This window comes from Heteronotia binoei, chromosome 4, assembly GCF_032191835.1.
Source record: "Heteronotia binoei isolate CCM8104 ecotype False Entrance Well chromosome 4, APGP_CSIRO_Hbin_v1, whole genome shotgun sequence".
Lineage (NCBI taxonomy): Eukaryota > Metazoa > Chordata > Lepidosauria > Squamata > Gekkonidae > Heteronotia > Heteronotia binoei.
In genome coordinates, this window is record NC_083226.1 from 86768282 (window position 1) to 86789277 (window position 20996).

General features: G+C 43.6%; 1 protein-coding gene across 2 annotated transcripts in view; it reads right to left on the reverse strand.

Annotated features, from left to right (window-relative positions):
• CDC42SE2 (CDC42 small effector 2) overlaps window positions 1–16377 on the reverse strand; it is a 125360-nt gene extending 108983 nt beyond the window's left edge. The window contains exons 1-2 of one of the 2 annotated variants that reach the window (XM_060235506.1): window positions 15444–16377; window positions 3219–3333 (exon numbers count right to left, since the gene is read on the reverse strand). The gene's annotated coding sequence lies outside the window, so the exon portion shown is untranslated. The remainder of the gene's footprint in view (window positions 1–3218; window positions 3334–15443) is intronic. The other variant, XM_060235504.1, reaches the window with a different exon arrangement.
• Window positions 16378–20996: the final 4619 nt, after the last annotated feature.

Genomic DNA, 20996 nt, shown 5'->3' on the forward strand with positions numbered 1-20996 from the left:
TATACGGCTATTTCCGAATATACAGCCCAATGATACCCTATGGGCCATTGAAATCAATGGCAAAATAGGGTATATTGGAAGCCGCCTGGAGGGGAGGGGGTTAGAGAGAGAGCCCCCAAATTTGCAGGGGACCTGCAGGGAACTCTCCCCTACGAACCACCCAAGTCCCAAAAAGATTGGGCCAACAATTTCCATTCCAGGGGCACCAAAAGAGGGTGCCCCTATCCCACCATTATACCCTATGGGCCATTGAACTCAATGGCAACATAGGACGTAATCAAAGGCTACTGGGGGGCAGGGGGTTGAGGGAGAGCCCCCAAAACTGCATGGAACCCTCAGACTCCAAAAATAGCTCTATAAAAACATGGAAGTGATCCAGCCCACACACCAACCCCCTCACACCAACCAGAGGTAATTAAAAAGAACGTGATAGAAAGAAACTTAACTTTTAACCCCTCCCCCCCCCAAAAAAACCCCCAGAACCAGGAAAAGGGACAGCAGGACAGGATGCAAAACCAACAGCAATAGATCCAAACAAATCCAACTGAGAAAAGGCCAACAAGCTCAACTGTTAAGAACCTGAACTTTTTAACAATAAAAATTAGGCCAAACAGCCCCCCCCCCCGCAAGAACCAGAAGAGAAAAGGAACAATAGCAGCACAACACAGCAGCAACAAATCAAACACAGAATCCTTTTAAAACAGTAAATCCTTTTAAAACAGAATCCTTTTAAAACAGTAAAAAACTTGACTTTTAACAATACAGGAACTTAACCAACCCCTCCCCCCACAGAAACCTTCACCCTAACTCCAAGAAATCCAAGCCACCCAAATCAGGAAAAGTAAAAGGACACTGTACTTTTAAAAGTCCTCTCACTAAAGTTAGATATAGGCAAACTGGCAACCCCCCCACCCCAGGCCACCACCCCCAGCAGAATCCCCCAACCCTAACCTCAAATAAGCTACCCATCCAAATCTGGATAAGTAAAGGGACTCTGAGTCTTAAAGTTCTTTTACTTTTATCCTAACTTAAATAAAACCAAGAACCCCAAGACTGTTTTACCTCAGATGTCTTCTCTAGGCAGTTCAGGCAAGACTGAGAGAGAGCAACAGCAGCTGAGGCCAAGGGCCAGCGCAGCACAATCTCTTTCTCACACCAACACCAACACAGCAGCAATGGAATGGAGTCCAGTCAGGTAGACTCCTTAAAAAGGTTCTCTGGCCCTACACAGAGCAGTTTCAAAAAATACCACTGCTCTGTGATTGGCCAGAGAACAGTGTTTACTTCGGGGATTAGTGCAGCCATCAGCTACACAACAGCCCTGCAAAGCATGCATTTTGCAAATGCATGCTTTGGATTGGCTGCTGGGGCTCCTCTCCTCCTCCCTCCCTGATCCCAGGGAAGCTATGGGAGAGGCGGGAAAATGCTTCCAAAGGCGGGAAAAAAGGCAAGCAGCTTTCCTGAGGCTGCAGAAGCTGCTTTCCCGCCTTTTACATTGAGCAGTATATGGCTCCTGTATAATGCCTTCCAATTGGATTCGGAAGTATACAACGCCGTATACTTCCTAATCAGAGGGTATTCGGCGGCCTATTCGGTTCAGCCGAACCGAATGCACACCCCTAATACATAATACACTCATTCCCTCTCCTTTCCCTCGCTGAAGGATTTTATATCTCCAGATTTGCATCATCAGTAAAACTGAATTTGGAATTAAAAGCAAAGATGACAGAAATTCATTCCCATACTGAGATTATATAACAATCATAATCCTGTAATGGTTTCATGTGTCTATAAACCACGTGCTGCCTCGTTATTCAGCAAACAAATGAGTTGCTGTCTTTGGATCTTGTTTTATACATGCAGGACAAAGAGTTCATTGTTCTGCTCTAGAACAGTTTCAGAGAATTAAATATTTTATCCCTACTTGTGTCTTAAAGACACAACTATAAAGTACTGAACTGTAAAGATATACTAGATTTAGAACAAGTGATAACTAATCAACTTGAGATCTAAGGAACCTTCAAACTACCTGTTCCAGAGAAGCAATCAAAAGATGACAAAATATGCACATGGTTTACTTGTGTCCTGCATATTTGCATTCTAACAGCTTATTTCATGAAGTGTGCAGAGAAAGTGCTGCGTATATATACAAAGTCATAGATAGACTTAGACAAATCAAGTCAAACTCAAAATGAAAATGAAAACAGTAGTGTAAGATATAATCAGCTGACAGAGCATTAATATAACAGAGGAAATACACGTATTAAGAAAATTCGCAAACCATCCATAATCTTTATTCAGGCCCTGATAATTGCTATTGCATTTGTTCATGCAGATTTGAAACTTCTCAGCCTGATCTGCACCTTAATAATTATTATGGCTCTGCAAAAACTCACTCATTTGAAAATCTGTCCACCTGGGCCAGAGATCCAGCCACTTGGAAGAAGCAACATGCTGGAACAGACATTTGTAGTTACAGCTATCACTTCTAGATAGCAATTCATGTGAGCATGACAGCATATTTTTCAGCTGCCACCACAAGGAAACATAGAATATAAGCAAATAAGCAGATGGCTGGAACTGTACCTATCATCACGCTGGACAAGGTCATAAATGGTGGAAGTGTTATAATGTTGGTTACAATGTGGTGGTGATTCGGAGTAAGCATCAGTCTCATGCACGCTTCTGACTTCATGTCTTTAAATAAGAACTGGGGCATAGATACAAACTCAGATGCAAATAAGTTCCTCTCATATAATTAATCCTCCATGGCAAGGGTTGAACCGATTGTGCAAGGATGAACATACTTAAACATATTTTTCTTCAGTACTAAAAAAAAAGGTTATGCACCACACATGGCAGAAAACATGGCTGAATAAACTTTTCAGAACAGAATGTACAAATAGAAGCCTTACATAAAGAGAATATCTGCACACTGTGGAAATCTTTGCATGTGTCTCTCACAGCACACAGAAATCTTAACTGTTTATTTGATAAATTCCTTGAGAACTTAATTACATATTCACATTCAATACAATTTGAGTTATGGAGAGAATGCCTATGTATATTTTGTATTAGCAAATTGGTCAAACATTTCAAAAGTTGTAGGTATTTTTGAGGACACCATGGTAAAATGGGTTAATACTGAAAAATGAATCTTAATTTGTTCTCTCCCCGCCCCCCACCCCAAAAAAAATTATAGCAGACATTGCACCAACCAAGTATTTCCATTTGCAGCCATGTATAATCTGCTTCTTCCAGGAAATAAGTCTTTAACTTGATGGGGAATCAGAACATGCTGGCAGCATGTGATTTGCTGTCTTCATCAGCCAGCTGGGGAAGGAAGAATGGAGGAGCTTATTGACCACTCCAGGTTATCCTTCCTCAGTTGAGCAGAAGTGCCAAGTGTCCTCTCTCCTTCCCCTCCCATATCCCCTAAAGGAAAACAGTTTTAAAGTAACAACTGCATACCATTTCCTCTCCCTTCTTTTTCCCCTTGCACCCCTTTCCCCTTTCATGCCTGCACCCCTCAGCCATAGAACATCTTTTAATGTGCTGGGTGAATTTGAGTGAGCAAGGCCAAGATGGTTGCTTCAGGCTTAGGTACCTAGATTTTAAGTAGCAGATCTCAGCTGTGATAATTTAAAAAAAATAAAAAAAAACAGAGAAGGTGCCAGGGCCATCCAAGATGTGACAGAAGTTCTGTGTTTATTTGGGGGCGGGAGGGAAAGGTAGCAACGATACTATTTACTGCAATGATAGTGGTTTGGAATCCACTTGTGGTTCTTCAGAGAACTATCCCCAATGTGGCACCCACTCCATATTTCAGGAAACTGGGCTAAGTGATTGCCCAGTAGGGTTTGTAGATGGCAGATAATTCATTGTAGATGGCAGATAATGCTTTAAAACTTGTCAGAGTTATTTAATAAAACAGAACATCTCAGGGGCAGGGGGAAGGAGAATTCCCCAATAATAACTCTGAAAGGAAGATAGGCAGGATAAAGAAGGAAAAAGCGCTTCGATAGTTCAGAAAGCTCTAGTGGGTTCACAGCCCAAGAAACAGCAAGCAAGATTATATACTTTTACACTGTTTTATTTCACTGTCTCCAAAAAACTTGCACTAACGTGTCTGTTTGTTTTTATCACAACTTTCATAGGGCACAGGCAGAATAAGACTGCTTTTAATCAGAGCTCCTCTCCCCCATTTTTACTAGTAAAATTGCTTACTAAAGTACTTTCCTTATGGATATGTTTTATAACATTTTATAACAATATAATAATTTATGTTATTAAAATATAAATATTCACTGGATAGCTGTAAGGAAGACACAGTACTCATGCCTGAATGATATTCTGGACTTTTGTGAAAAAGGCGCAATTTACATTAATTTTTCCATATGTCAAGGTACTTTTAAGTTAACAGTATGCCCTGTGATTTGTGTCCATGTGATATCTGAGTTGGGTCTACAGAGTGTGACTCATGAGGAGAGCCTATAGGAAGTCTTCCATTTGTTGGATATTGTGATCTTGTAATGATTCACCACCTGGATTTTCATGTGACTCTGGGGGCCCATAGTTGCTCTCAGCAGCCCTGATACTACAAAGAAATTGTTAACAGAGTGTTATACAGAAAATAGTCAAAAGAAGCATTCAGATTTATAGCACACCATATCCAATCCATCTTAAAATGTCTACTAGCAGTCAGGCAGATGTGATGATTTACCAATGACACTGTTCCCCCCAGTACTGTTCCTCCCCCAAAGTTCTCCATGAATTCTATTACCCTTTACAATTTTATCCTGCCCTTCCTCCAAGGAGTTTTCCCCTTCTGAATTTTATTCTTACACACAGCCTCTTAAGACAGTATGACTGACCTAGAATATTAACTCGGTTTCATAGACGAGTGATGATTTAAAATCATGTCTTGGCAAACACTTTTAACAATTACACTGGCTAAGTTGCAGTTCTCTAAATAGCAGAGAACTAAGGAAAGGGAAGAATAGCAAAAGCTCTCTGCACTGAGCTTTTGCAGGAAGTAAAACCAGTACAAGATGCTTAAATAGTTCCTTTCTGCAAAGAAAGGAAAAGCAAAGGTCCCCTGTGCAAGCACCAGTCATTTCCGACTCTGGGGTGATGTTACTTTCACAACGCTTTCATGGCAGACTTTTTACAAGGTGGTTTGCCACTGCCTTCCCCAGTCATCTACACTTTCCCCCCAGCAAGCTGGGTACTCATTTTACTGACCTCGGAAGGATGGAAGGCTGAGTCAACCTCAAACCGGCTACCTGAAAACCCAGCTTCTGCCGGGGATCAAACTCAGGTCATGAGCAGAGCTTAGAACTGCAGTACTGCAGCTTTACCGCCCTGAGCCACGGGGTTCTTTCCTTTCCGCAAAACTGGCATGCAAAAGCAAATATGGCATGCAAAAGCAGTTGCATATGCAAAGGACTTTAAAGAACAAAAAAGTGAAAGGCCTCTGGCAACCACAGATGGTACTGACTAGTATGCCGATTACCACATTAAACTGTGTTTTGTTAACTGTCTCAAGAGCACAACTAGTTTAGTTTATTTACGATTTATATCCCGCCCTTCCCACCGAAGTGGCTCAGGGCAGCTTACAGCATATAAAATCTAACATAAAAATATTAAATATAAACATTTTACACAGTTAAAACATTAAAAAAGCATAACAGCAGTCTAATAAAACTACACTCAGTTTTCAATGCCGGTTAGTTATAAGCCAGCCGGAAGAGGGCTGTCTTGCAGGCCCTTCGGAACTGGGCAAGGTCCTGCAAGGCCCTCACCTCTTCCGGCAGCTGGTTCCACCAGGAAGGGGCCATTACAGAGAAGGCCCTGTCCCTAGTAGATTTCAAGCGGGCTTCCTTTGGCCCAGGGACAACGAGAAGATTTTGGGTTCCCGATCTCAGTACTCTCTGGGGAACATGTGGGGAGAGACGGTCCCTCAGGTAGGCAGGCCCTAGACCATATAGGGCTTTAAAGGTAATGACCAGCACCTTGTACCGAACTCGGTATATTATTGGCAGCCAGTGCAGAACCCGGAGTCCCACCGAATGTGCTCCCGTCTTGGAAGCCCCAATAACAACCGGGCGGCGGCATTCTGCACTAACTGCAACTTCCAAGTTCGGCACAAGGGCAGCCCCATGTAGAGGGCATTGCAGTAGTCCAACCTCAAGGTGACCGTTGCATGGATCACCGTTGCTAGATCGTCACGCTCCAGGAAGGGAGCCAACTGCCTGACCCGCCTAAGGTGAAAAAATGTGGACTTGGCAGTGGCTGCTATCTGAGCCTCCATCATTAAGGAAGGATCCAATAGTACCCCCAAGCTTTTGACCCTGTGCGTCGCTATCAACGGCGCACCATCAAAAGCTGGCAGGGGGATTTCCCTTCCTGGACCCCGATGACCCAAGCAAAGGACCTCTGTCTTCGCCGGATTTAGCCTCAGCCTGCTCAGCCTGAGCCACCCAGCCACGGCCTGTAACGCCCAGTCCAGATTTTCTGGGGCGTAGGCCGGTCGGCCGTCCATAAGCAGATAGAGCTGGGTGTCATCAGCGTACTGGTGACAACCCAGCCCATACCTTCGGGCAATCTGGGCAAGGGGACGCATATAGATGTTAAATAACATCGGGGAGAGAACCGCACCCTGAGGCACTCTGCAATCAAGCGTGTGTCTCCGGGACAGTTCACCCCCAATCGCGACCCTTTGTCCCCGACCTTCAAGGAAAGAGGAAAGCCAGTGTAAGGCCAACCCCTGAATCCCTGCGTCGGCGAGGCGGCAGGTCAGTAACCGATGGTTGACCGTATCGAACGCTGCCGATAGGTCCAACAGCATCAGCACTGCCGAGCCGCTCCGATCCAGATGCCATTGAAGGTCATCTACCAGGGCAACCAACACCGTCTCCGTCCCATGGCCCGGGCGAAAGCCGGACTGAAGGGGATCAAGGACGGAAGCATCCTCCAGGAAGGTCTGTAACTCAATAAGTTTCTCAATAAGTTTGCCCAAAAAGGGCAAATTTGAGAGTGGCCGGTAATGTGCCAATTGGGCCAGGTCTAACGTTTTTTTCTAGAGGGGACGGACCACCGCCTCTTTAAGCGGTGTTGGAAAGTGCCCTTCCGTCAGGGATCTATTTATGATATCCCGTACAGGATATCTAAGCTCCCTCTGGCAAGATTTAATAAGCCAGGAGGGGCATGGGTCCAATTTGCAAGTTGTTGGGCGTGTAGATAAGAGGATCCTGTCAACTTCCTCCAACTGAGAGGACTGAAACCATCCAGAACACAATCCGAAGACAGGCACGGAGCCTCCGTTTCGCTAGCTGTCTCTAATATGGCAGGGAGGTCGAGGCGGAGCAACGCGATCTTGTCCGCAAAAACTAGAAGTAAGCATGGAAATCTGCTGATGCTACACGGTTTAAATAGAACCAGTGTAAATAATTCTTCTTGGCTCCCTCCCCATATGGTTCAAAAATTATACCAAAATAAATCCAGAGCAAAGAAGTCATGGCAGATAACTTACTGAAGATGTCAACTCAAGTCTGTAACTGCAATTTAAAAAGGCAAATATTATGCTGGGGATAACTAGGAAGAGGACTAAAAACAAACGAGTCAATAACATAATGCCCCTGTATCAATCTATGGTGCAGCCTCATTTGGAATACTGTGTACAGTTTGGCCAAGGCACCTAAAATATATATATATTAATACTGGAAAAAATGCAGAAAAGGTCAATTAAAATTATTACGGGGATGGAACACTATGAAAAAAGGTTAAAGAGATTAGGACTTTTAGCTTGGAGAAACAATGATTGAGGCACGGCTGGCACGTGGTAGTAGGCCATGTAGGCGGCTGCCTAGGGTGTTGTATGGTCTACAGGGAGCCACTTGGTGACCCCTCCCCACATGCCAGCTGGCCCCCCGCTGCCTCTTTCACCTGCCTGACTGAAACTTGGGCGGAGAAAAGAGGCAGCTCAGTCTCATTCCCAAGCTACCTTCCCTTGCAGGGGAGGCAGCCTGAGCAAGACAGAGGCCCCACACCACCTCTTTTCCCCGCCTGAGACTTTCCTGTGCTGCGGGAAGGTCGAGCGGGGGCAGGGCGTGTGTTTGCACGGCGGGCTCCTCAAGAGGAGCTCACTGTGGGCCACCCAGCCCCACTCAGCTTTCCCAAGCCACGAGAAGTTTGAGCAGGGGGCGTTTGAGGAGCCCGCTGTGCAAACAGGGCCATCCAGCCCTGCTCTGTTTCCCGGCGCCACAGGAAGGTTGAGCGGGGGAGGGAGTTTGCATGGCGGGCTCCTCAAGAGGAGTCTGCTGTGCAAACAGCGCCATTCGCCCCTGCTCACCTTTCCCACTCTGTGGGAAGATCATGCGGGGGGTACATTTGTATGGCGAGCTCCTGAAAAGGAGCCTGTTGTGCAAATGGGGCCCGTATTTGGGTGGCCATTCAGGGCCCTCCCCCACTGAAGGGTGGTGGCTGGGCCTTGCTGGGACACCAAAAGCCCCAGCACTGGCCCTGGATTGAGGGATAATATTGTATAGCTTTACAAAATTGTGTATGGGATAGAGAACGTAGAGAAAGAAGTACTTTTCTCCCTTTCTCACAATACAAGAACTTGTGGGCACTCAATGAAATTAATAAGCAGTAGGCTTAGGACAGATAAAAGGAAGCATTTCTTCATTCGAAGGATAATTAACACATGGAATTCACTGCTGCAAGAAGTTGTGGTGGCTACAAATATAGCTTCAAAAGGGGATTGGATAAACATATAAAGTGGAAGTCCATCAGTGGCTATTGGCTACAAGGTATACATGGAACACTATGTTCTGTATTCTTGGTGCTTGGGGGCAACCATAGGAGGGTTTCTGGAGTTCTAGCCCTGCTGGTGGATCTCCTGATGGCACCTGCATTTTGATCACAGTGTGACACAGACTGTTGGACTGGATGGGCCATTGGCCTGATCCAACATGGTTTCTCTTATGGTCAGGAGGGAGAATGCAATGTTGAACAACCATGGATACTTCCAGGTCACATTTCCTAAAGCAATAAGAAATAATCTTCTACAAGACCTGTATGTAGTATGTGCACATCAGGACTGATTTCCACACCTTAAGCATTAATCAGTTCTATAAAAGGGAGACAGTAACTGCTTAAAATATCAATCAAATGCCATTTAAAATGTCAACAGAAATAAGCTTAATAGAGATGTGACGATACCACACTATTGATCCAGTTTTCAAATGATTCAATTATGTGATTCTTGGCTTTGGCCTAACCCTAACCACAACAACAAAAACAGGGAGGAATGAATGGTGGGAAGATAATCCCATTTTAAAATGAACACAAATGCTATCAACAGAAGTGATAATTATTAGCTACTCTCACAATTCATTGTTCATTTACAAGGCAGAGGTCAATTATTACTACAAGCCATATTCCATTACATGCTCCCAGAGCTTAAAAGAGTCATTATTCTTTAAAATTCTACATGGCTGTATTCACTGCAATACTTCCACACAACTGGTTTTTAAAATCATGGAACAGGTTACTATTAAAAACTGCATTACTTATCCTGTCCACTGAATTCCATTAACTTTTTTTTTGCTTATCAGATACAAAAAATACCATAACAAGATGCTCCCACTCTCTTTCTGTCATGACAAGACACAGCCTTTGTTCACACAATGATAGTTCAAGTAAAACACACAAATTCATTGCTCTGACATGCCATGTGGGGGTCAGAATTGCTCAAATGCCATAAAGCATACTGTTCGCTCTTATTGTGGGATGCTGGTATGACATTTCTTACAAGCCTTAGAACCACACCAAGAGTTGCTTGCACATTTGACACAGTCAGCAATCTAACTGAGAATCCAGATGCTCTTTCTTGTGCAATATTATACTTGCCTTTCAAGACAATTGGATCTACGTACAACACATAACATACTTATCTGAGTTTCTAAACCCCATGACTGTGAATTGGAATTTGATGATACAGATTGTTAACTGCAGAGGACTGAGAAATAAATCCAAGGTTTTAGCAGTTATAAGATACACTTTCCAAACATATTTTGAATCCAACAATAACTATACAATATTGCAGAGTGTGTGAACTATGCAGATGTATGCAAAACTGCATATTTGTTTGCATTTTCTTGCCATAAGACGGCATTTTTTGGCATAGGAAATTGCTTACTTTCACTATAACTAAAACCTTATAGCTCACAAAGCTATTCATTAGACTTAACTAGGATTTCAACATGCATTCTCACTCACAACTGTTTAAAGAGTAATTTTATTCTCACAGTAAGTAGTTTGTTTTGGTTGTTTATCCAGATAAAACTATTGTCTATTTGTCCTAATTTCTTTCATAGTATGGCTGAAATTGGCTATTCCATATTCCTTTTGTGTAAGTAAGGAAATGTAGAAGTAGCTTCATTCCATTTTTAAAAAGACATAGGAGAACAACACTGAAGTAGTTACTTTGAATCATCACAATAGTTTGAACTATTTTTTCAACTAGTGCCCCTAGGGACACACAAAACCAGTGTTGTCTGCCAGAACACCAGTGGCTTGTGCCATAATCCAGAGCTGACTAACTACAAAATAATCTTTAAGAAACTTCTTGGTTCTCAGGATACTTTGTCAATAAAAGGAGACGTGATAGGTTTTTTGGGGGGTGGGGCAGTAAGAACACAGTCCTGGAAATAGTTGCTTACAGTCTTAAATTTTAAGTGACCAGGTGTGGTTTTTTTAGTAGGAATGCAGTTCCAGCTGGCTTGGCCAGGGCTCTGGCTCAAAAAAGGTCTCCAGCAGAGGGAAGGCATTAGGCATCAACGTGCTCTCAGACTGCATACTCCATCCTCTCTGCCACCTCCAGCCTCCAATGGGCTAGTGAAAAGAGCAGGAGCCACAGAGCTGCCCACGAACGCCCCCTTCCAGGAGAAGCTGAGTCTGCAGCTGCCTATTCCATCACACATGGCACTGTCTCTCTCTCTCTGGCCATGTGTGTGTGGGGGTGAAACAAGGTCTCTCATGGGGCTGTATGAGAACATGAAATGCAGCTGATGGCACTGTACTGTTTTGTGTCAATATGCAGAAAGTAACCTACTGAACAGGTGAAGTCACTTCTGATGACATGGGGGTATGGCCTAAAATGCAAATAAGTTCCTGCTGGGCTTTTTCTACAAAAAGAGCCCTGTAAGTGATCATTACTTCTACTGCTGCCTAGGAAGACTTTGATAAGCATCTCATGAACTAAAGGTCTTATCTCACTTCAGTTTGTTAGAGAAAAGAACAAAATGCTGAAAACAGATAAGAATGTAGAAAAGATAATTGGAATATTAAAAATTCTTAATAAAAGCCTATATGCCTCAATTATGCAAATGGAAATCAAACTGGCAAAAGGTCCAGCAATCAAATTTAAGACTATTTAACATTCTCATTAGCACCATCAAAACAAGAACCGCCCCCCCAACTTTCTACCCTGAGGAAATTACAGTTTGACATATAGGAACACGAAAATAAATATGGAGGTAAAAGAAACAGGGAACAAATATTCATACAGTTCAAGTTTTTAAACTTGGGCATAATTTTAGTTTTGATTGTAACCAAAGGCATTCTTTGAGGCAATTCCAGGTATAAAAGAGAGCACAAGAAAAAGGGAGCATGTGGTATAGTTGGAGGAGGAAATATCTGGGCAAGGGCATATCAGGATACAGGGCAAAGAAATAAAAGGAATCAAGGCCAGGGAGGGTTTTGAGGTAGGGTTGCCATATGCCCACTTGGGGAGTGAAATCTTCTTCCTCCAATAGCCATTACCTGCCGGCACTCAAACAGCCAACAGGGCAATTTTAAAAAACCCACTGTTGCCAACAGTGTGATGTCATTTCTGGGGAAATGCCAGATGTGATGCCAGTACTCTCTAGGAATCACCAGAAATACTATGGTAAAACAACAGTTTCCTGTGATTCCTAGAAAGGCACAATGTCATTTCTGCGTTTTTCCCCCTAGAAGTGACACTATGTCCTAACAACCCTATTCTAAAGGTAACAATTAAGTGTTTGTGCTGGATTCGAGAGTGGACAAAAAGCCAGTTTAGGGATTTAATAATGAGCATAAAAAAGACTGAACAATAAGAAAAATGAACACTTACAAAAGCAGAGAAAGAAGAGGGATGCAACCTGAAAACTGAAAGATCCATCATTTCATTCTTCAAGCTGGAACCACCTATACATAACAGTACCCTGTACTCTTCCTTTCTGCCACATGAGCTACTAAAGGAGCATTCTGTCAAATGAACATTTAAGATAGAGAAGGCATGAATGCAGAGTCATAACATACCGGGTCTTGTGCCAAGCTCATATGATACTCTAGGACCTAGCAGAGGTGTCAAACTTATTTGTTATGAGGGCTGGATCTGACAGAAGTGTGACTTTGTTGGGTGGGCCATGCATGCCATAAATGTAACACGAGGTACTGGAGATATAAACTTTATAAAGGTGGCTTCAGATGTCAAATGGCAATAGCAGGTGAATGACAACAGCAGGCTTGATTGGATTAGGTGTGATATACAAAGGGGCATATACAAAGTAGGTATGGAAATATCAGCTTTGGTAATGAGACAGGAAACCTAAGTCTAAATTCCATCCAGGAGGATTCAGTCCAGGAGGATGCAGAGCATCAATGGACATAAGTCTGACATAAGAAACCACAACATTCAGTTGCTGACCTAAGAGGAGCAGAAGTGCTCTTACAAAGGAATTAGAGACTGCTGAATTGCAATTGATAATGAAGCTCAAGACAATGTATCCTCCTGGACTACAGTGAGAGCCACTTTTCCTGTCTCATTACCAATGTGTGCTATTATCATTTGGCATCTGAAATTACTCCAGTCTCCAAGATATAGGGATCAATCCAAGTATTCTAATTCCTAATCAAGGTCTTTTTGAAAGAAAATAAATCCATATAGGAACAAAGACATTCACTTTTTAAAAAAAAACCTTCTCACAATAAGCCAAAATAATTTCCTCAGTGTACATTGTGCTTGTCAGAAGAACCCATCCATCCACCACCCTCCCACAGAAGTGTGTTTGCACACAAAAGCTTATACCTGGAATAAAGCATCCTGCCATGGGACTCCAATTTTGTCCACTCTCTCTCTTCCCCATCTTCCTTCCCAAAAGAGGAGCAGCCCCAGAGAAGGAAGCAGAAGCTGTGTATGTGTGCGTGTGTGTCTATAAGAGAGTGAGAAAGAGAGAGGCTTCTCTATGTGTGTGGGGGAGGGGAGAGAGAAGGGGGAGGGAAAAAGAGGCAGGAAGCAAAGAGCCACTGAGGGAGCTGGGGGGAAAGCAAGCTACTGTGTAGCTGCAGCAGACCTGGAAAGGAAGCAGGACAAGGAAGTTGCTCAGGGAACAGATTCGAGCCCTGCGTGGGCTGAATCTGACCTGCGGGCCACATGTTTGACACCCCTGCTCTAGGATGTTGCACCCATGCAAAACCTTTCATGCTGGCAAAGCAATAGACACAGCATAGCAGCTTTATACTTTGCATAAGATAGAAAGGCAGGATGAGGGCATGTTATCATGGCAAGCTGAAAAAGTGGCCAACACAAAGCCAGGTGTAAAACCACACATGCTCAAAACTGCCATGTTTTAGCTTCTTTAGCTTTAATATAACATGCTACAGTGTAACTCCAGCATAACATTGTTGTAATCTTATGAATTACCATAGGTCAAGGGACAATTGCCAGGTTTTGGTTTTGTGGAAGTCTTTTCCTGCATTTTATAGCCGAGGTATAGTCACATCTGTATTCCCTCCATACCATATTAGCAGCATTAGTAAATGGATGCAGAAAGCACCATCATGATGGTTGCACAGGATGAAAAAGCACACACATATTTAATGATTTAACATTTTTACAAACTACTTCTAGAAGAAACACTGTTTTATTATATTCATTTTAAGCTGTTCAGTGTTTTATGCAGTTTTTATGTGCAGGTGTGCAAGTTTAACATTGGGTTTTTAATGCCAAGTTTTTAATTGTTAATAATTTATAAGTTATGTTTTGTGTGCTGCCTTGAAAATGTTCAGTACAAAATTATCTAAATAAATAAATATCTTGGTTAAGCTTTATTAAAAAATACATACAGCACCATAAACTAGTATGAATGCATATATGCATCATAATCATTTAGGAATAAATTTCAAAACAAACAAATCAAAATATTCATAGTTCCCAAGTTTACTATGTAAAGAAGTTTCTTAAAAAATAAAAATGTACTACTTAAACTTGTCTAGCTCATCATTATCATTGCCATTGCTTGTTAATTTCAAACATTAACAGTTGGTCTCAAACATTCAGACAAGATTTTTCTGTGCCACAGTATCGAAAAATTGATAGATCATCTGATAAAGAGAATGATTTGTTTCAAAATCACATTCACATAAAAAAGCCCACAACTGCAGAGCCAGACATACATTTTGGAGCCTAAAGAAATCAACAGTTTGGGCAGAATTTTCCATTCAAAATTAGCCTAAAGCCAGATTTTAAAGAGTGGCAGAAGGTTGGTGGTTTAATGACAACTGGGAAAATACACTGCTGTTCTAAATATATCTAAAGAACTTCATTTACAAAAATATGAGAATCGGACAGCTTAACTCATACATGACACTTACACTGACGTTGACACAAAGCTAGGCAGCTTCCCCATTTTTAATACATTTCTCCTACAAACAGTGTTTTGGCAAATGCAAGCTTCAATAAATAAGACCAATTTTTATATATCTTGCATGGGTTTGGGGTGGGGGAGAGACAAGGGGCTGAAATATCTTACCACACATGTTTAAGGAAAAGCACCCTGCCTATGTGTACTGTTGCCAGTGCTGCATTACAGTCTTTACCACACCCTCTCTTGGGGGGTGGGGGTTTAAAAAGTAAAGAAGCCTCCATTTGTCCTTGAGCCTAGGAAATACTGGCTCAGAACAACCTGTTCAAGGAACTACCTGCCTTCGTCTAATCTGCACTCAACCATCATATTCATCTAGAAGCAACAATTTTTTTAAATTATTTACAACTGTTGATGCTTTCTACTTCCAACAAGAGGAAGAAGCTCTCTGCTAAAGGATTATTCTCTTTCCATTTTCTAAACATCCATTCTCATAAGAGCATCTATATTCTCTTGAGGAAAGTTGTCCTCTAGCCAGAATGGAGCAAGCCTGGCATCTTCAGCTACTGTAAAGCAGAGACGGAGAGAGAAAATAAAATGCAGTGATGATTATTCACTTGCTCTGTTTTCTTTAGTCCTTAAAAAAAAAAGCCAAAGCACTTAATATGCTGCTTAGACGTTTTGAGCAAGGTATCAAAAACAACTGAACTGCAGGATTTAGATTTTTTTCCTTTTTAAAAAAATTACGAACGCGGGTTTGTGCAATACCTCGGCATACGCGCTGAATGAGTCTTGCTTTCTGAAGAAGATGGAGGTACAGCCACGACTCATAAACCACACATTCCGGCTCCCGACATCACTACGGACCAGTTAAAGCACCACTACGCAATGCTTCCTATTTTCTCCAGCTTTCCCGCTTGCGGTTGCAATGCTTTTTGCGACTTCAGGTTGTAGCCAGCTTATTTTTCACTTCGCACCGCTCCTTTCGCATAGAAGGAAGCGCACTCCCGTGTATCAGGGAATGGGGCGCGAGAGCAGATTCCCACATGGAGTGGCCGCCGACGCCACAACGCTGTAGCCATCCACCCTCCCCGCCAAGATTTATTGGTAATTTGTTTTTTCTCCTAATTACAATATCCCCTTCCGCCCCCCGCCCCCTTTACACCTTTGTTGAGTCGCCTTCAGCTGGGAGGCAGAGCGCGCCATGCTATCAGCAGCACTTGAGGCAGCCTTTGCGGAAGGGAAGCAGGCGCGGGCGGATTATTTGGGAAGAGGACTCACCCCCATACATGACCGCCCCTGAGCAATGAAGTGCTAACTGGAGAAGCAGAGAGCAGACCCGAGCCGAGCCTCGGCCAGCCAGCCACTCACCTCCCCTGCAGCCGCGTCCCTCTCCTTTGTTTGGCTTCCTCTTTGCCTTTTGCTGTGCCCTCTTGTCGGGTTGCGTTTCGGCTGCACGGTAAGCGAGTCTCTTCCTCGCAGCTCTAGGGATGGCTGGGCAGAGGCTGCTCCGAGCCTACGCTGGCTTGGGGTCTGCTGCTGCCGCCGCCACACTCCCTCCGAGCTATGCAGCTACTAGCTAGCCCTGCCTTCCGCTCCGGCTCGCATGGAGTGTAACAGGCGCCTTTCGCGCAGAGAAGAGCTGCCCGGGTGGCAGATGAAAGCAGCGGCGGATCCGGGTGACTCCCGTCCCTATCTGAGCTCCCCGGGAGGAGGGCAGGGGCGGAACCAGACACAGAGGCCCCGACACAGAGAGAATGCCCCTAGAGAAGGACAGAAAGGCTGAGAATGCCAGAGCGCTTCGGGGGACTAAAAGGGCCGCGCATGAGCGACGCAGATCTGAGAGGGAGAATGAGCAGCAAGCAGGGATTTAGGAGGCCGCCAATCAACTGCACTGGGGCGGGGATGCTGTCAAATGCTAATAGCACCTAAGGATGGCAACGAGCAACGGACCATGGTACGTCTATACGGCCAACATTACACAGGTTTAATTTGGCATCGCTTCCCCGACAGGATTCTGGGACTTGTAGTTTTAGACTCAGAGAAACGTTCATTTCCCCATGAAGCTTCTAAAGCTTGTCGGCGGAAGCAAGACTGCTACCGTACACTGATTGGGCAGATATGCCAAATTGCTTTCTTGTGGCAAAGCATTGGTTTATTGGTTCCAATAAAACCCCCCGCTGCGTTTTATTCATTTACTGAAAGATGCAGCTAGCAGGCAGAAATATCCTATGAGGATTGGTGGGGGCTTATAGATCTCCCAGAATTACAACTGATTACAAGATAACGGAGGCTAGTCCCCCTGGAGAAAATGGTTACTTCGGAGAGTGGAACCTATTTAATTATTTCCTACTGAAGTCCCTCCCCTCCCCAAACCCCACCCTCCCCAGACTCTGGGTACAAAATCACGGGGAATTTTCCAACCCAGAGCTGGCAACCCTAGTAATAAGATTCTAGACTGGATCACTTCCTTCAGCAGGTCTCTTAACCAGACGTCCTTCTCTTAAGTCACAGTTTGTCCTGTCCTCAAGTTCTGCAAGAGTGATGTTTCACTTCCTTTCCTCCATCATTTTTTTCCCCAGGCCGCATCTCCTTCTCTGTACCTTTAGGTTCTGTGCACCACTCTGCACCCTGAATTCAGTGTTTCTACCTAAGGCTTCCCTACCTCTGAGCTCCCTACATGTTAGGACTTTTCCACAGAGTCACAGTGCAAATCTAAGCAAAATGAAAATGTTAAGAACATAAGAGAAGCCATGTTGAATCAGGCCATTGGCCCATCCAGTCCAACACTCTGAATCATACAGTGGCCAAAATACACACACACTGTGGCTAATAGCCACTGCTCCATATTTTTATCCAATCCCCTCTTGAAGCTGGCTATGCTTGTAGACGCCACCACCTCCTGTTGCAGTGAATTCCACATGTTAATCACCATTTGGGTGAAGAAGTACTTCCTTTTCTCCGTTTCACCCTGACAGCTCAGCAATTTCACTGAATGCCCATGAGTTCTTATATTGTGAGAAAGGGAGAAAAGTACTTCTTTCTCTACTTTCTCCATCCCATGCATAACCTTGTAAACCTCTATCATGCCACCCCGCAGTCAACATTTCTCCAAGCTAAAGAGCCCCAAGCGTTTTAACCTTTCTTCATAGGGAAAGTGTTCCAACCTTTTAATCATTCTAGTTGCCCTTTTCTCCACTTTTCCCAATGCTATAATATCCTTTTTGAGGTGTGGTGATCAGAATTGCACACAGTACTCCAAATGAGACCGCACCATCGATTTATTCAGCGGCATTATGATACTGACTGATTTGTTTTCAGTTCCCTTCCTAATAATTCCCAGCATGGCATTGGCTTTTATTGCAATTGCACACTGTCTTGACATTTTCAGTGAGTTATCTACCACGACCCCAAGATCTCTCTCTTGGTCAGTCTCTGCCAGTTCACACCCCATCAACTTGAATTTGTAGCTGGGATTCTTGGCCCCAATGTGCATTACTTTGCACTTGGCCACATTGAACCTCATCTGCCACGTTGACGCCCACTCACCCAGCCTCAACAGATCCCTTTGGAGTGCCTCACAATCCTCTCTGGTTCTCACCACCCTGAACAATTTAGCGTCATCTGCAAACTTGGCCACTTCACTGCTTACTCCTAACTCCAGATCATTAATGAACAAGTTAAAGAGCATGGAACCCAGTATTGAGCCCTGCGGCACCCCACTGCTTACCGTCTTCCACTGTGAAGACTGCCCATTTATAGTCACTCTCTGCTTCCTATTAATTAGCCAGTTTTTGATCCATAAGAGGACCTGTCCTTTTACTCCATGACTCTCGAGCTTACTAAGGAGCCTTTGATGAGAAACTTTATCAAAAGCTTCTTGGAAGTCAAGGTAAACAACTTCTATTGGGTCCCCTTTGTTATTTTATTATTATTATTAGTTTATTTCTATTCCGCCCCTTCCCCCTTTTGGGGGGGCTCAGAGCGGAGTACAACAATTTAAATTAAGATCACAATAAAATCATAATAAAATCAACTTCAGCAATCTGTAAAGTGTAATAGGTTAGTTCAGCATGATGGTATGAACAAGATAGTATAGCACCACAGTACAGTGGTGTAGCAGGCCATAAGGGCGTAGGGGGAGGCCAACTGATCTAATAGGTGGATAGATGCACGCTGCCTCATTCAAAGACCTGGCGGAACAGCTCTGTTTTACAGGCCCTACGAAAGGCCAACAAGCCAGGTACCTTCTCTGAGAAAAGCTGCACTGCATACTGCTTCCTTCTCTAAGCAACTGAACGTTCCATGCTGTCATAACCGTTCAGCCAATCAGGCAGAGTCTACACTGTCACAGGCACAGTGCAATTATATATATATATATATATATATATATATATATATATATATATATATATATATATATACACATATATGAATCGAATATAAATATACCAAAGGAATATTCAATACCTTGAGGGTGTCTGGAAATATCAGAGAAGCAGGTGAACTGAAAACTGCAGTTTGCACATGAGGAAGCATCAATGAAACTGCCTGCACTTGTTCTACTTTGTTAAGGGCACATACATAATGTACATAATTACTATGTATTATCATAAAGTTCATAGACACATCCCTTTTGGAGAAGTGATTGCTGGTACCTTGTATCTCACAGCAGGTAATAGAAATAATGTCATGAAATGCCCTAGTAGGAACCTTCTTTGATGGTTTTATGCCTCTCTGCTTCCTTCCTCTGTTAATTCGAAATCCAATGAAATAACTTGATTTGGACTGAGGTAACATTGAAGATGGTGCTGTTAATGCCATTGGATGATCTGCTCTGATGTCCCAGAGTGATAACAGAATCACAGCCACTGAATGGTTTCGTAAAAAAAAAGGTTTTAGATCACACCTGCTGCTTATGGCACATGAATTCCGTGGAATAACTAACATCATATGGTTACCTACTCAGTCACAAAAACTGCCTTGCATTAATTCCAGAGGGGTAGCCCTGTTAGTCTTTAGAAAAACAGTGCATCCATACAGGGCAGAAAAGAAAATGAATTTACCAAAATGGTTTTACATTTGCATTTCAGATTCAGGAAAAAGCAATTTAAGCTTAATTTTTAAACCACTCTTTTAAATTCTTGCATTTGTTTATCTATTCAAATAATGTATACTTTGACTTTGAGAAAGACTCCCCACCCCGGGTGGCTGTAATTTTTACCCATGACTTTCACACATGACAATAAAAGCAGAAGAGAACTACTACAAATTGATATATTGATGATCAGAGACTCAGTATGCTAGAAAGATGATCATGATCCAGTCATTATCTCTCTGGCTAATTTACCCCACAGGACTGTTAAAGGAGGAAGGAAGACCAATGCAGGGTACTCCCGGATCCTTGGAAGAATAATACAGAGCACAACAGGGGGTGTGTATAAACAAAAATATTTCTGCATCATGTATGCAAATTGCTCTAAAAACGCTTTTATTAATTAAAACATTCATATCCTGCCTTTCCTTTTGGTTCAGAGTCCTCCTTCCAGGAAATGCAGCGGAGTAGAAATCAAATGGATATAAGGCAGGGTCTTTGCACCCACTGACCCTTGCCCCTCGTTTTAGCGATTAGGAAGGAAGAGGGAGTTTCTCACTCTGCGTATTCGTCCAAGGGGGCGAGCCAGAGAGAAGATGCCTAGCTCGGCAGCTATTACAGGAAGCTAGATGAGCAGGATTCTCCCCCAAGCTTGTGGGTGTCGGATGCACCGGCAGTTAGGAGCAGAAACGAAGCTGCTGCACCAACATAAACCACTCGACAAGACTGCTATCGCACGCTGCAGCCTCAGCTCCCCCTTGGTTGCTAGAGCATTTGGAGGCGCCGGGCGGCGTAAGGAGCGGCGAAGCGCCCCCTAGCGCCACTCAGGAATCCTGAGGATGGGAAACATTCCAACCAGATTCCAATAGCTGTATTTATTGCTCAGTTACTAACGCATCGTGAAATTAGCCCCTCCTGCCAAGTAAGCCCCGCCCCTCCCGTCTACCTATATGTGGGAAAGGAAAGGCCCCCTGTGCAAGTGCCAGTCGTTTCCGACTCTAGGGTGACGTTGCTTTCACAATGCTTTCAGGGCAGACTTTTTAGGGGGTGGCCATTGCCTTCCCCAGTCTTTTACACACACACACCCAGCAAGCTGGGTACTCATTCGACCGACCTCGGAAGGATGGAAGGCTGAGTCAACCTTGGTCCAGCTACCTGAATTCAGCTTCTGCCGGAATTGAACTCAGGTCGTGAGCAGAGATTTCAGACCACAGTACTGCTGCTTT